Source organism: Dromiciops gliroides, chromosome 3, assembly GCF_019393635.1.
Source record: "Dromiciops gliroides isolate mDroGli1 chromosome 3, mDroGli1.pri, whole genome shotgun sequence".
NCBI classification, from domain to species: domain Eukaryota; kingdom Metazoa; phylum Chordata; class Mammalia; order Microbiotheria; family Microbiotheriidae; genus Dromiciops; species Dromiciops gliroides.
Window position 1 is genome coordinate 313316414 of NC_057863.1, and position 22554 is coordinate 313338967.

The 22554-nt window shown below is 37.4% G+C and overlaps 1 pseudogene; it reads left to right on the plus strand.

Moving 5' to 3' along the window:
* Nucleotides 1-8071: 8071 nt before the first annotated feature.
* On the plus strand, nt 8072-21071 carry LOC122747525 (annotated as a pseudogene).
* Nucleotides 21072-22554: the final 1483 nt, after the last annotated feature.

A 22554-nucleotide genomic window follows, 5' to 3' on the forward strand; every position in this document is an offset into this window, starting at 1 on the left:
TTAATTTTGTAGTAGGTTCATAGGAGTTTTGTTATGTTTTTCTGAAACCAGTCCCTTTGTCATTTTCCACTATCACAATCATATGCCACAACTTGTTTAGCCATTCTACAATGGATGGGCATCCCCATAATTTCCAAATAATTGGTTGCCACAAAAAGAGCTGATATAAATATTTTTGTACATATAGGTCCTTTTCCTTTCTCTCTGATCTCTGTGGAATACAGAAATAGTAGCGGTATTGGGGGGGGCGGTCAAGGGGTATACACATATTTTAGTCCTTTGGGAATAGTTACAAATTATTCTACAGAATGGTTGGATCAGTTTCAACTCCACTAACAATTCATTTGTGTTCCTTTTTTCCCTCATCCTTTAGCATTTTGTCATTTCTGATAGGTGTGAGGTGGTACCTCAGAGTTTCTTTATTTAGCATTTCTCTAATGTGAGATTTAGAGTGCTACCAACCTGTTGTGAAAGATATTGCAGGGAAGCTCCGCCATGAGGAGAAAGCATGTGACTTGGAAACCATGTGACATTAGCATCCGGAAGTTATTGCTTGTTAGTTGTGTCAATCAAAGTTACCAGCCAATTAGCTTGGAGGTGTGTGTGTGTGTGTGTGTGTGTGTGTGTGTGTGTGTGTGTGTGTGTGTGTGTGTGTGTGTGTGTGTATCCCTTTTCCCTGTTTCACAAGAGGTTCTGGGAGTAGCCACTGAGGAGAGGTTTTTTTTTTCGGTTCCTGACCTCAGCTTGGCGGCTCGGATGTTGGGGTCTCTTAGAGATAGTTAGATTTTTACCTCTCTCTCTCTCTCCTCACCAACTTCTGATGAACTTTAATAAATACTTAAAAGTCTAAACTCTTGCTAAAGATTCTAATTTAGGGTGACTACTCATTAGATTTTAGATATCATAGCTAGAATTTTAGGCCCTTACACTAATAAATAGTTATTCAGAACATTTTTTTTTCAAATAACTATAGGTAGCTTTGATTTCTTCTTCTGAAAATTGCCTTGTTGTTGTTGATGTTCTGTTGTTTCAGTTGTATCCAACTCTTTGTGACCTCATTTGCAATTTTCTTGTCAAAGATACTGGAGTAGTTTGTCATTTTCTTTTCCAGCTCATTTTGAAGATGAGGAAACTGAGGCTAACAGGGTTAGGTGACTTGTCCAGGTTCACAAAGCTAGGAAATGTCTTCCCTGTACTATAATAGCTTTTTTATGGCCAAGTTTTTTTTTAATTGTTTGCTCATTTTCCCAGCCTATTTTTTGACTTTCAACTTTTTGTTAAAGTTGTGTTCTTCTCACATGGGGCTCAGGAGTCACTGAGCCAATCTTCAGGCTTTTATTTTTTACTGCTGTTTTCAGAGCTAGTTCTGGGGGGTTGCAAGTTTTCAGTCTTTTCACGGTGGTGTGATCTAGGGACTAGTGTAGTCATTGTTCCTCTGGTCTCATAGCTGGTTTTTACCCAGGAAGTAGCTCCTGCCCCATTGCAACCACAAACATTAGTGCCCCTCTTGTCCCTGAAACTACAACTAGGACCCCTGCTCCCTTGTGACCAACTACAAGTGCTTCTTTTTACTTTGGAACTGCAACCCACAACAGTGTGTAGGCAACAGTTTCCAATCAGTGCCAGAAATGGGTCCTCTGTAATCTCTTTCTGACCAGGTGTCTGAATTCATCACCATCTCTGAGGTGAGAGCTCCAGAAACTGCTGATTTCATTGCTGTGGCTTCTGTTGCTGCCTCCATCAGTGTGTGTTACTATGGGCCTCCTCACCAGTGTCACAATTCTTTCCTGTGGACCTCCTAAGTTTTCTTAAGCTGGAAAAATTTCTCACCCTGATTTTTTGTTGACTCTATTACTGCAAAGTTTGATTTGAGGCATTACTTTAAAGTTATCTCGAGAGTTATATTGAGTGACTTCAGCTGGGTTGCAGCCTCTACTCCACCATCTCCAAAGCATTTCTTTTTTATTTTGTTGTTGTTGCTTGTCCTTTGTTCTCAAAGAGGACCATGACATCAGGGTGATATCATGACTTGCACTCAATAGCATTTTTAAGTGAGGGAGAGATGTGCAAGGTCACCAACTTCACTCTCTCCTCCAGAGCCATCTGGGTCCAGTGGAAAGATAAATATCAGGCTGACTCGAGGTAGCCCCAGATGTTTAAGGCAATTGCGGTTAAGTGACTTGTCCAGGGTCACAAAGCTAGTTAGTGTCTGAGATGAGATTTGAACTCAGGTCCCCTGACTCTGGGGCTAGTACTCTATCTACTGTGCCACCTAGCTAACCCTCTTTTTATTTTATTTTTCAACTGGGTCTCCCTATCTTAAAGGCTAAAAGTCTAACACACAAATGTTCTTGCTGCTTCTCAGCATGGGAACTTGGACAGATTTACCCTTTCTTAGGCAGTCTGGTGATCACCTGCTTCTGAGGGTGACAGCATTGGTGTCAGACCTATTGTATTTAATTGACTTAAGCCATTGCAGAACTCCTGAGCCCAAATCTAGTTTCAGCTTCCCAAGGTGCAGAGATAACAGGTATGCACCAGTATCATTTACTTTAAAAAGACTGGGAGTTTGAATTACTCTTTCCCTACCAGGATCCTTATTCACTTTTTATAATATAACAAAGCTAAGTGAGTGAAAATATGTAATAGGTTCACTGTGAGCGTTCTCTCTAAGCATTTTGGGCAGATTATAGACTTGAGGTGTCTATCAGAAGTAATGAAGGGGTTACACAAAAAAGAAATTTGATACCACTTTAATTCATGACACAGTTTGTTGAAGTACTCTTCAGGCAGGACATCAAAAAGATCTAGCTAGCCTCTTAGAACAAAAATAAAATGTAAGGGAATTATATACAATGTAAGAAAAGGCTCCCTTTGGTCTAACACTAGGTTAGAAAGACTTCCTTCTGAGACAGAAAGGAAAGGGTGAATAACTCAGCAGAGAGGGCAAAAAAAAAAAAATGAAAAAGAGCAAGTGTTCACTAGGAAAACCTCCCAAATAAAGAGTCCAGGAGGCCAGGGTCATATGTTTTAAGAGAATGCTTATTGATGAACACGTAATTTCATTCTTAATACTAAGAGTTTTGTCATGTAATAGACTGACTTTGTCAGAGTGAAATGATAAGGAAGACATAGAAATGAATGAGTTTTACTTTATTTTTTGTTAGTTAATCCTAACTTTAGAAGTCATTCTACCAACACAGAACTATTTTTAGAATAAGATAAGATTATTATCTTTGCTACATAAAACTTTTTCTGACCACAGTGCACCCCATCCTCTAACTGCTAGTGCCTTCCCTCTCTTGCATTTGTTTTGGTTTTGTATGCATATTGGCACATGTTGTCTCCCTTATTAGGATATAAACTCTTTGAGGGTGGAGGCCATTTATTTATTTATTTGTTTGTTTGTTTGTTTGTTTGCATGTGTATATTCAAAGCCTAGCAGAATGAATGGCATATTTTTTTGTTCAGTTGCTTTAGTCCTGTCTGACACTTCATGACCCCTTTTGGGATTTTCTTGATAGAGATACTGGAAGAGTTTGCCATTTCCTCTCCAACTCATTTTAGAGATGCAGAAACTGAGGCAAACAGGATTATGTGACTTGCCCAGGGTCACACAGCTAGTAAGTGTCTGAGGCTGGTTATGAACTCAGGAAGATGAGTCTTCCTGACTTCAGGTCCAGCACTCTATATACTTTGCCACCTAGCTGATCTATATTTATTAAGCTTAAAATTAATTAATTCTTTGTTATGCCAGTAAGTCTACAAACCTAGTTGAAAGATATTTATTATTATGGATAGGATCTACTTAATGCCTTTAATTGTTTCTAAAAGGCAAAATAATGTTACAGAAGCCAGTTCATTTCATAGGAAATATATTGTATTGTTTGTCATTTAGTTGAAATGGTGTAGGTAGGTTCCATGATTTTAGAGTAGTCTTTGGATACAGTGGGTTAACAAGACTCTTTGAAGCAACCTCATACAGGGCTGCCTGTGCTATATTTAGAGTGCCCAGCACTATGCTACGTATTGTTGAAATCACAAAACTAGAATGCATAGTCCTAGTTATTAAGAAAGTGTCAAATCTTCAATCAGAGAAAGATTGAGACAATATGAACCAAAGATTGGTATAAAGTTCAGCTGGGCATGAAGAAGGTAATTGTTGTCAAACAGTCAGATACATGTGTTTGATCAGAGAGATGCAAGGAGTAGGAAACCATGAGCCAAATCAAATGATCAAATCAATGAACAGAAATACATTAAGAATCTACTATATATTGGCCACTGCAGACATAATGTCAATAGATATTTCTCAAACACTGTGCTGGCTGCTAGCACAGTTACATAATATGTATGTTGGAGGCTTACAAAACAATAGACAATGTGAAATTTGGATGCAATGTCCATTACTGGGAGTATCAGTAACAGTTTTGTGGAAGGGAAATTTCGTTTATGCTTTAAAGCCTGGGTGTTCTTTAAATTGAAGGAGAAAGGCTGTAGTACATATCTGACCATGTCACTCACTCCCCTAGTCCAAAACCTTCCATGCTCCCCATTACTCATCAGATTAAAAACAAAAGAACTCTTTAGCTTGGTGTTTAAAATTCTGAACAGTTGTTTTCACATACTTTTCCAGATTTATTTCATACAGTTCCCTTTTATAAATTCTATGTCTCTAAAGATAGTGAGAATTGTGTTGCTGTTGATGTGCACGGAAGTGATTTCATTATTGTTAAGGAGCTCTTTGTGAGAAAACTCCCCTTACCAATTTAGATGGGCAAATTCTGAAATTTACAGTCGTAGAAACTTGCCTGTGGAGATTCAATGACAGATCAGAGACACACAACTATTATACATCAGACACAATACTCAAGATCAGGTATTTCTTAGTGTGAGGCCAATCTTCATCCACTCTGCTATGCTGCCCCTCATGTAGTGTGAATAACCTGAAGAAATAGCTGCATTTTAGGGAATAGTTTTTTTTTAATTTTAATTAAAATTATTACTCAGCTTTAGCCTTGATCAAAAGAAAGAATAAATAAATGAATGAATAAAAATAATTTATTAAACACTTTCTATATGCCAGGCAATATGCTAGATCTTGCAGATACAAATATAATCAAGAAATACATTCCCTATCCTCAAGAATCTTTTATTATAATACTAAAAAGAAAAGACCTCTGGGAGAGTGTTGGAGAGAAAGGTTTGGGACCAGAAAATCAGAGGGATGATGAAGAAAATCATAGGTCAACTGATTAACATTGAGAGGGACATAGGGATATGACCCTCCACTGAGATGGAAAGTGCCCCCCCCTTCGGCCTAGTGATCTGATCTCAAAGTCTTAAAGCCCCTTAGAGCCCCCTATTTCTCTCTCTCTGTGTTTTTCTCTAGCGAGAGGCAATAATGGGAAGCTACTATCCCCCTTTCTAAATATAGGCATATCAACTTAAAAATTGCTTCATAGGGTCTGCACCGAGATATTATGTAGATATGATAGATTGTTGCTGAAACAGGAAATTTTGCAAAATAACCTACAGCTGAACCCCTGAGGTTGGGACACTCTGACCCAGGAGAGAGACTTATCGCTGAACAATCTAGGAGAGAGAGTCTTATCGCTGAACATCCCAGGAGAAAGATTTATTGCTGAACATATAGTATTAATCCCATTACTGCATTTTGCTCAAATTAGATGTCTGTAAAGAGTATAAAAACTGCTTGGTTTCCTAATCTCAGTGTGTCATACCTCCTGGTTGTCCCAGTGAGTGTGGTACACCTTTCTTTCGAAAAAAATAAAATCAGTGCTTTGGCCTCCTTTCTCCTCCAGTCTCTATTACAGGGGTCAGTGCGTGTACTTCCCATCCCACTCAACATGTTGTGTTTTTTTTTTGTTTCCCAAGAATTGCAGTGTTGATTTGATTTACCAGTCTTGCTAGAGTCAAAAAGCAGGGAAAAGACATGCATATGTATTGACATGGCAAGGTGTGCCTTAGACTACTCAAGATATTGTTAATATTTGCCAATTAGAGCCCAGGGTTGTTGTTTTTCTTTGTTGTTGTTTTTTAAGTCTAAGTCATTTTAGAATCAGACTCATTAGGATAATGCTAATTTTTGTATATGTATCTTATGAATAAAAAGTAATGCAAATATTGACTTTCTTTTTAATTTTCTAATTCTGAACTTAACAAATACAATGAGCATTTCCACATGCAAAGTAGAACAGAATAAGAGGATTTTGCATGAAACCATAAATCTCTGTTACATTCAGGCTTGCCTTTCCTTTTACTTAAAATAAATTCAGTGTTTAACTTTCAAGTTAATATGCATTTGTTAAATGCCTGTTATCCATCAACCACTGAGTTAAAGACTAGAGATACAGAAAAAAGGTAAAAATAGTCCTGGCCTTCAAGGAGTTTTCAATTTAATGGGGGGGGGTGCTTAATAGAAACAACTATAGACAAAATAGACCTATTGACCAATTTCTCTCTGTCTCTGTCTCTGTCTCTCTCTCTCTCTAATAATAAATTGGAGATACTCTCAGAAAGAAAGTTGCAAGTTGTCTTTAGTTCTGGAAGAGGACCAAAATGACGTCACTATGTTGAAGTCAAGATACAGGGTGTCCAACTGTGGCTTATCAGACCAATATGAACTTGGAAGGCTCTACCACAAATTGGGCACAAATAATCCACATGAACATTTGGAGTGGAGATGTCTCTAAATTTGAATATTGTGTGTTTCCTTTAAGCTACTGCAATTCTTCTTTACTCACAGAGCACAGGAGCTTTTTTGATACAGGGCTGCCATGCTGTGTGATCCTTTCCCAGTGTCTCCCATGTCTCACAATTGATTTCACAGTTCTTCAGAGAGACCTTGGTAGTGTCCTTTTATTGCTTCTTCTGACTACTGTGTGAATGCCTGCCTAGTGTGAGTTCTCTGCAAAAGTCTTTTAGACAAACATAAGTTTGGCATTTGAACAATGTGGCCAGTCGACCAGAGTTGTGCTTTCTGCAGTAGATTTGGAACACTAGGCAATTTAGGTCAAGAAAGGACCTCAGAGTCTGGTACGTTATCTTGCCAAGTGATGTTCAGAATCTTCCTAAGACAATTCACATGGAAATGATTCAGTTTCCTTGCATGGCCCTGGTATACTATCCAGGTTTCATAGGCATACAATAATGAGGTCAGAACAATGGCTCTGTAGGCCAGTCTAACACCTCTTCTGCCCCACACTTTCCTTTGCAGCTTTCCAAACACTGAGCAAGGTCTGGCAATTTGCACATCAACCTCATTATCTATGTGCACATCCTTGGAAATTATACTGCCAAGGTAAGTGAACTTATCCACAGTATTCAAAATACCTCCACTTGCTGTAACTGATGGTTCCATGTATGGATGGTGTAGTTCTGGCTGCTGGAGTTTTCTTGGTGTTTCTTGTTAGTCCAAAATTAGCAGAAGTAGCAGAGAATCGATCTTGAGTTAGTTACATCTCAATTTCAGTTACACCCCCAAAGAAGCTCAGTTACACAATCATCTGCAAACCACAAAAATCATGCACCAACTCTCCCTCCACTTTAGTCTTGGTTTGTAGTGCAAGGAAAAAGCACTAATATTAAGGAGAACCAAGAATGGCTTTTTACAGAAGATGAGATTTTAGTGGAAACTTGAAGTTAGATGAGGAAGCCAGGAGTCAGAAGTGAGTAAGAAATGAATTCTGGGCATAGAGTACAGTCAGTGAAAATGTATGGAGTCAGGAGATGGACTGTCTTGTAGAAAGTATACCAAAGAAGCCAGTCACTGGATCACAGAATAAGTGGAGGGGAGTAAGGTATATGAAAGCTAGGAAGGGGAGTAGGGGAGAGGGGAATAAGCATTTAAATAGTGCCTAGTATGTGTAAGGTGCTGTGCTAAGTGCCTCATTTGAGGGAAGCACATGATAAAAAACCACATCCACACCTGCCATTAATCAGATGCTTTCAGTAAAGAGCCTTATGTTAAAATGAGACCCTCTTTAATCCCTCATGAATTATTCTAGCCAGTGAAACATGCCAACCAGAAGCCCTTCTCCTTGGCCTGATGGATGCTTCTCAGATCCAGACCAGTGTTCCAGAGGACAGAGGTTGGAAGCTGCCCTCCCCTTTTGTCTTCTTGTATCAGCCACAGCCACAGGGAGGGGTGGACATCTTGCCCACTGGTTCAGTGGTCTTCTCAGTCCAGGAGACTGCTGCTTTTGGCTGGCCTTTTTTGCCCCTTCCCAAGTCATCTTCTGCTCTGCATCTTGAGCATCTCTTTTTATTTCAAACAAAGGCCTTGGCTTTGGTTGAAATGTAATCCCCTTTTTCAATTAATCCTTCATGATCAGACACCCATTGACACATGTGTCATTCTTTCAGGCACTCTGAGAAGTTTTAGTTCACCCCCAAAGAAGCCACCAACTGAGGACTTGAGTTCTTTCGCTCCTTGGAAGCACACTGGAAAGATGGTATTGGAGAAGCCAACCAGAATTACAGAATTTTTTCTTTTTTAGTTTTTGTTTGTTTGTTTGTTTTTATAGGATGTTTCTGTTTAATGCAGTTAAATTTCTCTGGCTCTGGGAGCAGGACCTGAGCACAGCATCCTGCTTCCTTTGCAACCCAGGTGACAAAGGGCAGTGCTTTTATCCGGGCTTAAAAAGTGCCTTCTTCAAAACTCTCTCCAGAGACTTGAGTTCTGCTGCTGGGGTGTGGGTCCAGGCCACCATTTCCTGCCTGGGGAGCAGAGCTGATCAGGGTCTCTGTGAGGAGAACAAACCTTTTTAAGCAGAAGAGCAGGGGTTCCCGAGGCTACCCAGCCATCACATTACAGGGACTGGCTTCCAAACCTCTGCTGCTCACCTCTGTCTATGGGGTGCAATTGGCCGGTGGTCTGAGAAGCAGTGTGCCATACTTGCTCCTGACTGTGCTGATCAGGGTGAGAAAAGGGGGGCCATTCTTGCATCCCTGAATCAGTTTCGAGGCTGGATTGGGCTCAGGAAGGTCAACATTTATAATTCCATTGTTGCACTCCCATTCTGTTGTGGGGTAGGCAGAGAAGGCTTTTCCCCAATGTTACCAAAGACACTTTTAATCTTTAGCAATGTTGAAAATTATTCTTGCACTCTTAAAAAAAACAAAAACAAAAAACACTTTTTTTATAATGTAATGACCTTACTTGAATTAACCTCTCTACACTAAGAAACCCACTTTGCCCACTAAGAAACCATTTTTGAATTGAATCTTTCTTCTCTAAAGAACTCTCCTGCCCTCCCCCCACAAGCAAGGAGCTCAACGTGTCAGTCAACAGTTGAGTAGTGGGGAGAGGGGGAGTTTCCAGAGAAATGTTTTGATGAGCTAGCTGCTCAGTGCCGTGTTAGCAACATTGCTGGTCAGAAGTTGTGGCAAGAGTAACTGACCTTAGAAGGCCTACCAAGTATCACTAATTACTGGCATGCATTTAACCCTTTCTTACCTAGAGGAGCCCAGATTTTTAAAGTGTATCTGCCATATTTCTATTCTGTTTCTATACCAAGACCAGTCTATAGTCACAGGCTGAAATTCTTAAAATCAAAGGTGTTCAAAAGCACCTTTGACTTTAAGAATTTCAAATAAAAAGATTTATTGTAAAAAAAATAAACAACAACAACAACAACAAAACCCCAAATACCTTACTTGACTGGAAAGATAGAAAGAGGAAAGATTTTGAAGGTATTAAGTAAGGAATTTGGTTGGATCCCTGCAGTTTATATTTTTGAAAAACAGTTTATGTATTATTGGAATTGATTGTTTTTTGAATGTTTGATAAAATTCAATTATAAACTGATTTGTTCATGTAGTTCTTTCTACTACCACCCTCAATTTGGGAGTTAATTATTTCCTTTGTCTGTTTTTCTATGATGGGCTAAATTTACTCTTATTCTGTTAATCTGGGTATTTTATGTTTTTGTAATTATTCTTCCATTTTATCTAATTTATCAGTTTCTTGGCATATAATTGGGAAAATGGTTTTTGATGGTTGCCTATGTGTCATCTTTAATTGTGAATTTTCTTTTTCTATTTTTGATGCTGACAAATTGGTTTTTCTCTCTTTAAAAGTGTCAGACTAGCTCTTCTATTAATTCTTTAAACAATAATTTTCTAGTTTTTTTAGTTACATGCCCAATTAATGGATCTGTTCTTTCTTTTGTTGATAAAAGCATTTAGAGATTAAAGTTTTCCCTTAAGAACTACTTTATCTGTATTTCAAAAGTTGCAATATGTTGCCTTATTGTTTTCATTTTCTTTGATGAAATTATTTTTCTCTGATTTATTCTTTGATTCAACAATTCTTTAGGATTAAGTTATTTAGTCTCCAATTAATTTTGATCTTTTCTGCAAAAACTATTGAAAATAATTTTATTATATTGTGGTCAGAAAAAATATGCTTAAAAGTTCTGATTTTTTTAATATTTATTTGTGAGATTTTTTACTCTAGCACTTGTTCAATTTTTGCAAAAGTTCAATTCACAATTGAAAAGTATGTACACTCCTTTCTGTTCCTATTACCATTCAGCAAGTACCAGAGATCTATGATGTGTAACTTTTTATCATTCTATTTCTTTTTAAAGTATCTTTTTGTAAGATTTGTCTATGTTCTTAAATTCTTATTTATCTTTGCTAGCTTTGTCAGTAATATGTATAATAAGCATGTGTGTATAGGTCTTGAAATTTTACTACTATAATTTTATTATTGTAGTTTTAATATTTCTTCTTATAATTAGTATTTACATGCTTTGCAGTTTCCTAAATATGTATTAAGTATTGATATTAATTAACTATGGTGCCTTTAAGCATAATATAGTGTCCTATTTATCCTTTTTAATCATGTCAGTTTTTTACTATCTCCTTGTCCAAGATCATGATTGCTACTCTTGTTGTGGTGTTTTGTTTTGTTTTTAGTTCAGTTTTTGGAATTGAATTTGATTCAGCACGTCATTTTAATTATTTGTGAATATTTATGTTTTTTTTTTTGTTTTTGTTTTTGTTTTTGTTTTTTAGTGAGGCAATTGGGGTTAAGTGACTTGCCCAGGGTCACACAGCCAGTAAGTGTGTGTCAAGTGTCTGAGGCCGGACCTGAACTCAGGTACTCCTGACTCCAGGGCCGGTGCTCTATCCACTGCGCCACCTAGCTGCCCCGAATATTTATGTTTTAATAGTATTTTTATAAGCAACATACTATTGAATTCTGCATTCTAATCAATTCTGCTAAAAAATGATAAAAAGGGAAAGTGCTTAACACAAATAATCTAAGGTTGACTAGATCTTTCCTTCTTTCCCCTTGCCATGCCTCCATGATAGGTTTTTACTTTTTATTTCTTTTCTTTTATTCCTCTTGACAATCTAGTCTCCAGCACTGGAGTTTGTCTTGAGTATGATTAATCCCCCATTTACACTATACCTTAAGTTCCCCCAATTCTCCCTATATCATATCCTGTTGAGTTTAATGTATTTATACACCGAAGTCCTGTGTTTGTCTGTTTTCAAACTTATGTTTGGTTCAGATTGAAAGTGATGTTTATGTGCTACACATCTACTCCCTCCCACTCCCTTCCTTCATCTTATACACTCCAAGTGTATGAAATTGTAAGTTCTCTTACCTCCCTTCTCCTGTATTCTCTAGTACATTTCTGATACTTTACCCTTTTTTCCTTTCTGTTATGACAATCAAGGCAGAACAGAACCTACCACAAGTCCTCAGTTTAACTCCTTCTAGGATCTTTGGAAAAAATGTTGGTTCTGAATGCTTTCTCTCATTATTTTGAATATAAGTACTTTGTCATCATATAGTCCCTTCCAAATGTTCAAATGTATTTACCTCTGTAGTTTTCTTTTTTATTTTATTTTAAAATATGTATTTTTATTAAATATTTCTCAATTACATTAAAAAAATTTACATTTTTTTTAGAATTTGGGGTTCCAAATTCTCTCCTCCTTAAGAAGCCAAGTGATATATCAATTTTACATGTGAAGTTATGCAAAACATGTCCATGTTAACCATGTTACAAAAGAAAAACAAAAGCCCCAAGAAAAATAAGGAAAATTTTAAAAGTATGCTTCAATCTGAAGTCAGAGTTCATCAGTTCTCCCTCAAAGGTGGATAGAATTTTTCATCATGATTAGTTTTATCTTGATTCCTGTGTTTGTATTTCAAAGCTTCTATTCAGCTCTGTTGTTTTCATCAAGAATGTTTCAAAGTCCTCTCACATTAAATTTATGTTACTTTTATTCTGTATTATTATGTTGAGTTTTTCAGGGTAAGTTGTTATTTTGAAGTTATTCTTGATTGTGACCCTTTATCTTTTTTTTGTTGGTGGGCTGGTGAGGAGGGGAAGGGAAGCAAAATTATATTGTAATATTTCTCCATTTTAGGGGTAGCTGCCAAGTCTTTTGTGATCTTAACCATAATTCATTAGTACTTGAATTATTTTTTCTTAAATTTGTATTATTTTTCTCAATCCTAGGAGCTTTGTGTTTTGGCTTTGACATCCTTTGGAATTTTCATTTTGAAATTATTTTCAGGGGGCAACTGGTAGAGTCTATTTGCACTTTATTTTCTCATTGTAAAAGATGTGGGTAGTTTTCTCTTACTATTTCTTGAAATATAGCATCTAGGTTTTTAAAAAATGATTAAGATTTTCAAGTAGTCTAATCATTTTTAGATTCTTCCTCCTTGTACTGTTTTCTTGGAGCTTGTTTTTGGAGTATATACCTTACATTATCTTCAGTACATTTCCATTATATCTTTATACATCTTTATAACTCTTCATGACATTTTCTTCCCATTAATTTGTTCCCATTTTAGTATTCCTTATTGTTTCATGGAATGTAGATAGATATGTAGATAGATAGATAGATAGATAGATAGATAGATAGATAGATAGATCTATTCTAATTTTCAGGAGACCTTTTCTTTAGTAAAGATTTAAACTTTCTGCCCTAAACTATTGATTTTTCATCCCACTCTTTTGTCTACAACTATAATTGAATTTAAAATATATTATTTTACATTTTTTCTCTAGGGACTCTTGTAAGACTTGTGACCAAGCAGTTTTCCTTCCTTCCTTTCTCCCTTCCTTCCTTCCTTCCTTCCTTCCTTCCTTCCTTCCTTCCTTCCTTCCTTCCTTCCTTCCTTCCTTCCTTCCTTCCTTCCTTCCTTCCTTCTATTTGGATTTGTTCTGAATTTACTTTCCTCTTCTGGATTTCCTCTTAGGATTCTCTTAATTCATATTATATCTTCATTGTGTTTAGAATTTTCTTCTGTTTACTTGTATCTCCAGCCTCAGTTTCTGGATTATGAATCTGTCATTGAGTCAGACTCTTGGAGGGGAGGGCAGTTCTGCTTGGCTTTAGATTCAGTATTGAAGACTATGTCCCATCTTTCAAAGGAATACTTGGGTTTTATATCAGTTTATCAGTGGCTCATCTTAGATCATGTCCTTGGTCTCTTCTCTGTATCCTTGTTCTTGCATAGGTTCTCGACCTAGAGTGGTCTATGTCTTTTGTTGTCTCTCTAGATCTTGGAGATTGCACTGGTAAAAGGTCTCTTTAAACACTCCAGGTATCTTGCTTCCCAGGTGCTGCCTGGTCCTTTTTCCTGATTTGGCTCCAGCCTTGGCACAGGCTGAAACTGCCTTGTTATTGAGTTGCCCAGGCACTGGTTTGACCCTGAATCCTGCCGTGATTCAGGTGCAAAATGATTAGTCACTGGGGTGGTAGGGTACTTTTCTGGCCCTTATTCCTGTTGTGGCTCAGAGATGGACTGCTGGGCAGCTACGTTGCCTAGGAACAGTTTTAGCTTTTTCTCCTGCTGTGGCTTGGGCACAGGCTTTCTGGACCCTACCCTGCTTTAGTCATGTGCTAGGCTGTCTGAGCACTGCAGCATTATAATGCAGGGCTAGTCAGAACCTGAATGTTCATATTCCACAATAATGTAGCTTCTATTTCATTCATATCTGGATTTATATAACTCCTGGGTTCATAACAACAGTGTTGGGTATATTACTTGCCTGCAACACTGTGAAGCAACCAGAACCAAATTAAAATATAATTGGCAACGACTTAATAAAATTTAAAAAAATGTAATAGAACACAGATATTGTTAACACGTGGTTTTCTAAGTCAATATGCTGCCTTCAGTCATCCTTATGAACATTTGAGTGGCCCCTGTTTTTGAGTTTGTCTCCACTGTCTCAAATCCCCATCCCAGATTAGCTAAGATCATCTAACCTTGCATCAGATGAGAGTAGTGGACAAAGAATATGCATTTGAAAAGTAAAATATTAGATCAGTATGAAGCCAATTATCCATGAAAAAAAGATAAAGAAGGAACAAGGTATGAAGTTCTTGGTTCATGTACAACCTCTAATTCAACCTTGCTGTTTTGCCTAGGAAAGTTACTTCCCCTTTCAGTGGTCCAGGAAAACTCCCAAGATTAAATGTTGCCAAATGTTTGTGAATCTCCCTTGATAGAAAGATTTTCCTACATCAGTAAAAGCACAAGTTTAAAGAAAAATAAAATAGGGAAACAAAACAATAGATGTGGAAAGGAGGCAGCGATTTTGGTACTGGTAGGAAAGCTGAGCAAAAATAGCCCAACCTACCCAACCACTTTTTGTTTTGCTTCTTAGGGGAAGTCTCATAATGATTTTCTTCTATAGAAATTCATTATAGAAGGAATTAGGGAGGAAACAATCATTTAGTAAGCACCAACTGTGTGGCAGGCATGCTGCTAAGGCAATCTCTTTCCTTTAGCTCAAAATCTGAAACCTTATTTTTACCTCAAAGAAACAGTATAAAATGTTTGATGAGAATAATTTACTTGCGAATCAAATGTATCTTTATGAGAGCATTCGAAATGAATAAGCAGCCTCTTGCAAACTATATCCTACAATAGGCCACATATTTACTATTAGACAGTTGATTGAAAGGTATAAATTATACAAGATCCCACTGTTATTATTATTTGCTATAAAAATTTTGATTCAGTATACCAAAATGTACCTCTTCCAGCAAGGTACAGATGTGAGAATTATATAAGATTGCTTGAAAGATATAACAAGAGAGGGAGAGCTTTGTTCACTGAACCCTAATATCAGACAAGGCATGAAACATGGACTTTTGTAGCCAACAGAAATGTTTGCCACTGTCATAGAGGACTGAGTAAGGCAAAGGAGCATTCTTTATAGACACTGAGGTCCTTTAGATGCCATTGTTTGAAGACAACATGCTGATGGCACCAAACTCCAGAACACCATATGTGAAATCCATAATCACTTTAAATAGTCTTGTTTAGTCAGATGATAATATTGGGTTGGCTGGACAGCCCACAGAACTTGTGCATTAGCACTTGTATCTTGTACAGACTGCAAATAGACAATGAATAGGATACAGAATTAAAGGAGCATGGGGTGGATTGTTTTTGTTAAACTGCCAAGTTCTTTGAATGATCTCAAACTTGTATTTGGAATAAAGATCCATCTTTTTAATATTAATATTCATCTGATATTGTTGTAGGACTATAGAACTAGAGTATCCAAAGCTTTGAAGTTGAAAATCATTCAAATGACCATGGAGAGGCTCATGGTGGCTGTGAACAGACTACAACACATTATTAGTAAGGAATTATGAAAGAGTATCATAAAAGAAATGCATGAATAGAAAAGTCAACTGGTCACATGGTAAGTGTAATGGATCTTCTGTGAACAGTCCACATTCACTGTTGGTATCCTTATGATGTCCAGAGAAAGCATAGAAGGTTCCCAGAAATTTAGGTATACTCTGTGGCAGAGCTAGGGGAAGACCTAGATAAAAGTCACAAGGGATGGATAGGTATGGAGGTATTATATGCTGCATCTTTGGAGATAACATCCACAATGGCTATTTGAATACTGAGTATTAAGCTGAAAGTATAAAATTGAAGTATAAAATTAATTCAAAGAATGATTGATGAGAGAATAGACCAGCAAAGGAATCTAGTAGCTTATAGAAGCAGACAAAGTGGCCCACAGTCAGACTGTATCACATGCCTGATGATAACACAGATGATATCATGACAGCTCTTTGGGGAAGCTATCAGAACCAGAGACATATAGGGAGTCTGGGGGTGACACAATCCTGTAAGCATTAGTTACTATGGCTATGTGCATTGTTGACGTCATATGTATTGTCTATTCATGGGTTGACTTGACATGTCAACTATCTGCAAATTTTCTATATGTGGTCGGTGTCCTATCAGAAGTCTGGGAAACTTCAAAACAGTGTAACTCTGTGTGTGGGATAACTGATGGCTTAGTGGATAGAGTGCTGGACCTGGAGTCAGAAAGACCTGAGTTCAAATCTGACTTCAGGCATTTACTGGTTGTGCAACCTTTGGCAAGGCACTCAACCAGTATTTGCCGAAGAAGCAGCTAGGTGGCTCAGTGGATAGAGTGCTGGACCTGGAGTCAGGAAGACCTGAGGTCAAATTCAGCCTCAGACACTTACTAGCAATGTGACTGGACAAATCACTTAACCTCTGTTTGCCTTAATCCACTGGAAAAGGAAATGGAAAATCACTCCAGTTACCTTTGCCAAGAAAATCCCATGGACAGTATGGTCCATGGAGTCACAAAGAGTCAGACATGACTGAATGACAATAAGAAATTCTTTGTGTATGACATGGGGTAAGGGTGAGGGGGGTAGGAAAGATTTTTCTTTATTTATTTGTCTATATTTTGCTTTGATCTACCACAGCGGGGCAGGGGGTAAGGGCTGGGAGTCACAGTATGGAATGGATACCAAAGAGATTTTTCCCTGTTTTATCCAGTTAAGAGTTGGGAGTCCAAAGGAAACTTCTTTCTTATGCTAGGGAAGAGAGGAGTAAAGGGTATTTATTTGAGGAATGGGCATTAGTAATACTTCTGTAGCCTGAGCCCCTCTAAATTACATGCCTCAGAAAACTAATCCAGGTTTAAGACACAGTTTAGAAGGGCCCAGATTACAGAAACATTATCAATGCCCATTTCTTAAATGAATGCCCTTCCACTCTTCCCTACAATAGTTCACAAAAGAAAGGTCTCCCCTTTAGGCTCCCAACTGTTAACTAGAGAAAATGGAAAATTCTCTTCAGTTTCAGGGTACTTTGAGGCTAGAAGCCTGGATGCATACCTCATAAGCTTGGATATAGGTGGTTTCTGCTTCCACCTGTTCTCAATTACTGAACTGCTCCTAGCTCTTGGCTGCAGCTCTATTCCTGGATCTACTTTTCTGGAATGTTCATAATGCACTGGATGATCCTGGTGGTTTCTCCAGCTTTGTTAGTTCACATCCCCCCATAGCTCATCTGGAAGCCTACTCTTATCTATTCATGGCCTGTGATTCTGCAGCAGCATCATAAGGGATGTGTTGTCATCCCTGAAGTATGTCATGACATCTATTTCTTCCTTCCCACATCTTCTAGCCATGATTATATGCCCTGTGTTGCTGGTACAGCTTGTCACAGAAATATGAAGGCTTAGCCCATCTTCAATTGAGTCCTTCTTTTGAGGCTTGGGACCTCATGGGAAATGTAATTTACTAATTGGAAGGGATTATATCTGCTGCATGACCCATCAGGAAGTGTAGGCTTGGCCTCATCAAGGCCTTATTAGATCAATGGGGGGAAATGCATATTTAACTCTCTACCTTATTTTATAAATGACCGAAGAATAATTTCTCAAGTGGTTTGAATTCCATGGATGTAGGCTACGTTTGTATGAATCGAGTATTTATTTTTATTATTATTTTCCTTCCTGTTATATTTTCTATTTCATAGCTATCAAGGCAATACGCTGTTCTTAGGAAGGCCACAAATAAAATACAGAGGGGGGGTCATTAAACAGTCAAGATTAGGAACAATACACAGAGGCATTGCATATGGAGCACTGCCAACAAATATAATGTTAGTCCTGGCCCCAGAAAACACAAGGGTAAAGACTAGAGGCATTCACTAGATGCATTAAATAATGACAACTGTATACAAAACAGTTATGCAAAAGTCTCTTTCCAAATATATATATGTAAAAGAAAGAAACCAGACATGATATTGTGGCTTTTAGATCTAAAAGGTTTTTTAAAAATTTTTTTAGCACTTTGTAGGAAAAATATTCAAGTTTTCAAAAATATAGTCATCATCTATCAAACATATTTTCTGATAGAAAAGTATATAGAGGAGGCTACATGTCTGAGAGAAAAAGTCATAATGTACTGGATTTTACTTTATGCCTAAGGATAATTCATAACTGCCAAGTCTGGAGCTGGCTATTGTTACATTTTGAAAAATGAAATTAAGTAATATTCACAATCATAAACATTCTATGTGAATGCCCTTGGGTTAGTAGACCTTATTTGTATTAGTTATGGGGGGGGGGGAATCATATAAAGGGTCAAGCTAGAAAGAGCTGCTGCTTTATCTATCTCATTGCACATTCTTGAGACAAAGATTAGACCTGCTTTTTCTTCTTTCTCACCTTCTGCACATCTATTTATAAATTGAGTTTATCATGTGTGGCCTGTCAACATAGCATTATATCTTTTAAAATTAGTTTCAATATTATAAGCAGGCCTAGGTTGAATATCTAAAAGTGGGAGTAGTGAGAAATAACAGTAGGTGCTTCATACATATTGGTTGAATTTAAATAAATTGAATTGGATTGAGATAAGAGCCTTCCTTCATCCAACCCTTTGTATAAGCATATAAGGAAATAACTGAGAGGCAGTGAGGTACAGAAGAAATAGGGTTACACTTGGAATAGAGATAGACCAGAGGTGGAATTTTATTACAAAGTTTCCTAGGACAATTCAGTGAATTTATTTAATTTGAGTGAGCATTCCTTCTTCTATTAAATGGAGATAATTAATATAATCAAGATTGAGAAAGAACATGGTTTAGTAGGTAGAGTAGAGTGAAGGACTTGAAATCAGGAAGACTTGAGTTTGGATTCCATCTCAAGTGCTTACTAGCTGTATAACCTCAGACCACTAACTTAACCCCTCAGCCTTAGCTTTATTATTTGTAAGAGACCGATAATAATATCTGGAGTATTTCACTCACAAGGTTGTTGTGTGGTTCAAATGAGATAAGGTATTCTGCTCACTAGAAGGCTCTCTATCTTTGTCTCTGTCTCTGTTTTTGTCTATCTCCAACTCTCTGTCTCCATCTGTCTTTGTCTCTCCATCTTTCTGTCTTTGTCTCTGCATCTATGTCTTTGTCTCTCTCTCTCTGTTTCTGTCTATCTCTCTGTCTGTGCCTCTGCCTCTACCTCTGCATCTGTCTCTGTCTGTCTCTTTCTCTCTCTCTTCCTCTGTCTCTGTCTATTTCTGTCTCTCTCTGTGTCTCTTTCTCTATCTTTGTTTGTGCATCTCTCTCTCTCCCTCCCTCCCACAAATCCACACACTCTTTTTTTGTTGTTGGTTTTTTTTAAGTCCACACACTTTAGCACTCATGAACAAGGTTCCTCATTTTACATTTACTACTTAGTAGTCTCAAAAAAACAATGATGATAATAATTAATAATACTTAAGTAGTGATCTAAGGTTCACAATACACTTACTGTGTTAATGCAATTTTTTTTATCAAAAACTCTGTCCTAGGTGCTATTATTCCTCTCATTTTACAGATGAGGAAAATGAGATTGAGAAAGTTTAAGTGATTTACCCAGGGTTACGAAGCTACTAAATATCTGTGGCAGGAGTTGACTCTAGGTCTTCCTGACCCCAAGTCCATTAGTCTATCTAGGATAGCACCTACCTGCCTAGTAGGAGAATTTTGCCATGATGAACACAAAATAAGTTTCAAGGGAAGTTACACTACATTCACAATCTTGCAGATTTTGAACTAGAAGCACCCATGAAGGACACCTAGTCCAATCCCTTCACTTTAGATTTGAATTCCAAGGAAGTTAGATGGCTTGCAACTATGTCTTACAGCAAATAATTACCATAGGTTTCATCTGAACCCAGGTCTTAGTGATGCCAAACCTAACATTCTATCCACTATTCTATGCTGCATCTTTCTCTCTACCATCCTGTATCCTTGGTAATATTCTTGATTGAACATCAGTTAACAATTTTTAATAGAATACAAGGGTAAATTTGATATTACTACCCTGAAATTCAAGCCAGATATCAGACCATTCCCCATGAGAAAAAATAAGGCAGAAAATCTCATTTGCATCCAGGACTTAAATACATCCCCTGAGAAATCGACTCAATACAAACACCTTAGTCAAGAAACATCTGTTATCTGAAATAAATGATAAAAAATACAAGAATCTGTCAGGGAGGTACACTTTGTTATACAAAACAAAACAAAAAAATCTTCAGACATAACCTAGGCTAATCATTTTAAACATTCTGTCTTGTTCCTTCTTCTTCCACATCTCCAAAATAGAGTTGAGCAGGAGGAAAGAAATTAGATGGAGTAGGAGGGAAAATTGATAAAAATATTGATGAGCTTTTAACTACTACTCGAAAATTACATAAACTGAGAAAGAGTCAGTAGGAGTATATGTGACTTTCTCCATCAATTTCCTAACACAAGAAAGGTCTATCTGCTATAAAGAAGATGAAGGAATTAAAGCATTGGAAAATCTTAGAAACAATGAATAGAAATTGAACAATAGTCATTGAATTGAGCTAAGATATTTTGAAGACTTTGAGAAAAGAATCTCCAGGGAGATGTTATAAATGCAAGACATTGTATTGAATTAAATTTGAAAAGTCGATCCAAAATACATTGCTATAGTCTGTGGAAGTTTCTGACAGGGTTCTGACTCAAACAGGAATATGAAAATTCTCTTTACACATTCTGGCTTCACTTCCAAGTTACTTGAGCTTCCTAACTGTTGCATCAAGGTATAGAACAACTCTAGAAGGTCTAGTTCATCATAAATATTCTGTCAAATGGAGACATTAAGTCCATAAGTAGTTGTCAGCCATTGAAGGAAGATGATAAAATTGCATATCCACGTGGAAGAAATTATATTAGATTGACTCCCAAGGAATGATGTTAAATTGTGGCTCTATGCCTATTTTATATATTTGAGAAAAGATTTTAGGTTATAGCTATTATTTTAATACATATATATATATATATATATATATATATATATATATATATATATATATATAAATGCATATATAAAACTACTTTTCTTGATGCGTGACCTAACCTATTCAGCCTCAGTAATAGTAGAGTGGAGGTCTTCAGATGGAAGATCTGTTTACTCAAAAAAAAGGACTCATAGGTTATACCCATCATCTGCATTATCTAGGTAGGTGTTGCATTTTCCAAAGTACCCAGTTTTCAGCACACCCATGTCATTGTAATTTGTTGTGTCCTTTTCTCCCCCTTTATACATGTTCTTTGTTGTGTTGAAGTCGTGTTCTCTCCTAATCCAAAACCAAGTCACTGAGAATAAAACTCTTGAATGGTACAATTATTTCTAAAAAGAAGATGAAAAAGAAAAAAATCACAAAAGAAGAAGTTAACGGCCACAGCTGCTATTACAGACTCCATGTCCATCACTTCAGCAGGGTCCAGTGTCAAAAGACAGCTCAGTAAAGGGGGATCTGCTATTGCAGCTGCTATTGAGCATTTGGACAGCTTACCTTTCCGACACTGACTCAGGCAAACATGGTGGAGGATACTCATTCTCCTTCTGTTTCATTGGGAAATACATCTCCCTATGGAATTAAAATGAATACTATTAATTAGGCACCAGCTGGAGGCTGGATAGCTCTACTGAGGTAGGTTTTCAATCAGGAGAAAGAGTAAAATAGAAGCCACAGTTATGGAAATGTTGCAATACTTTTCAGGTGTGCTGATTATCTTCAAGAAGCCTAGAATATAGTGGTTAGAGTTCCAGCCTCAAGGTTTGTTTTTGTTTTTTGTTTTTTGTTTGTTTGTTTGTTTTGTGGGGCAAAGAGGGTTAAGTGACTTTCCCAGGGTCATGCAGCTAGTAAGTGTCAAGTGTCTGAATCTGGATGTGAACGCAGGTCCTACTGAATCCAAGGCCAGTGCTTTATCCACTGCACCACCTAGTTAGCTGCCCCTCTAGCCTCATAGTTGAGATGAACTGCATTAAAGTTCTACTTCTGAGTTACTGGTTGTGTTACCTTGGAAAATCACTTAACTTCTCAGTCCCCAAACCAGCAGTCTGAGAATATGTTAAGGTGTTGGTCTTCATTGTTAGAGAGAGCTTCTTCAACCTTTGAGTTCCTCTTATCCGTGAAATCACAGGTCTTGTCCAATAGTGTGACAGGGACACATTTTGAGGGAGGGAAGAGAATATAACTGTAGCAGAGGTAGAAACATAAGGGGGTCAAAAACACCCCTGAAGCACATGTGAAAGAAAGGAAAAAAAGAAACTGGCTGTTTGGTACGAGTAAGCAGTATCAGTCAGGAAGGACAAAGAGGAGAAAAACAAAAGCCTGGTACAGAAAAGAAGGCCTGATGTGGGGGGATGGTAATAAACTTTAAAAGCAAGT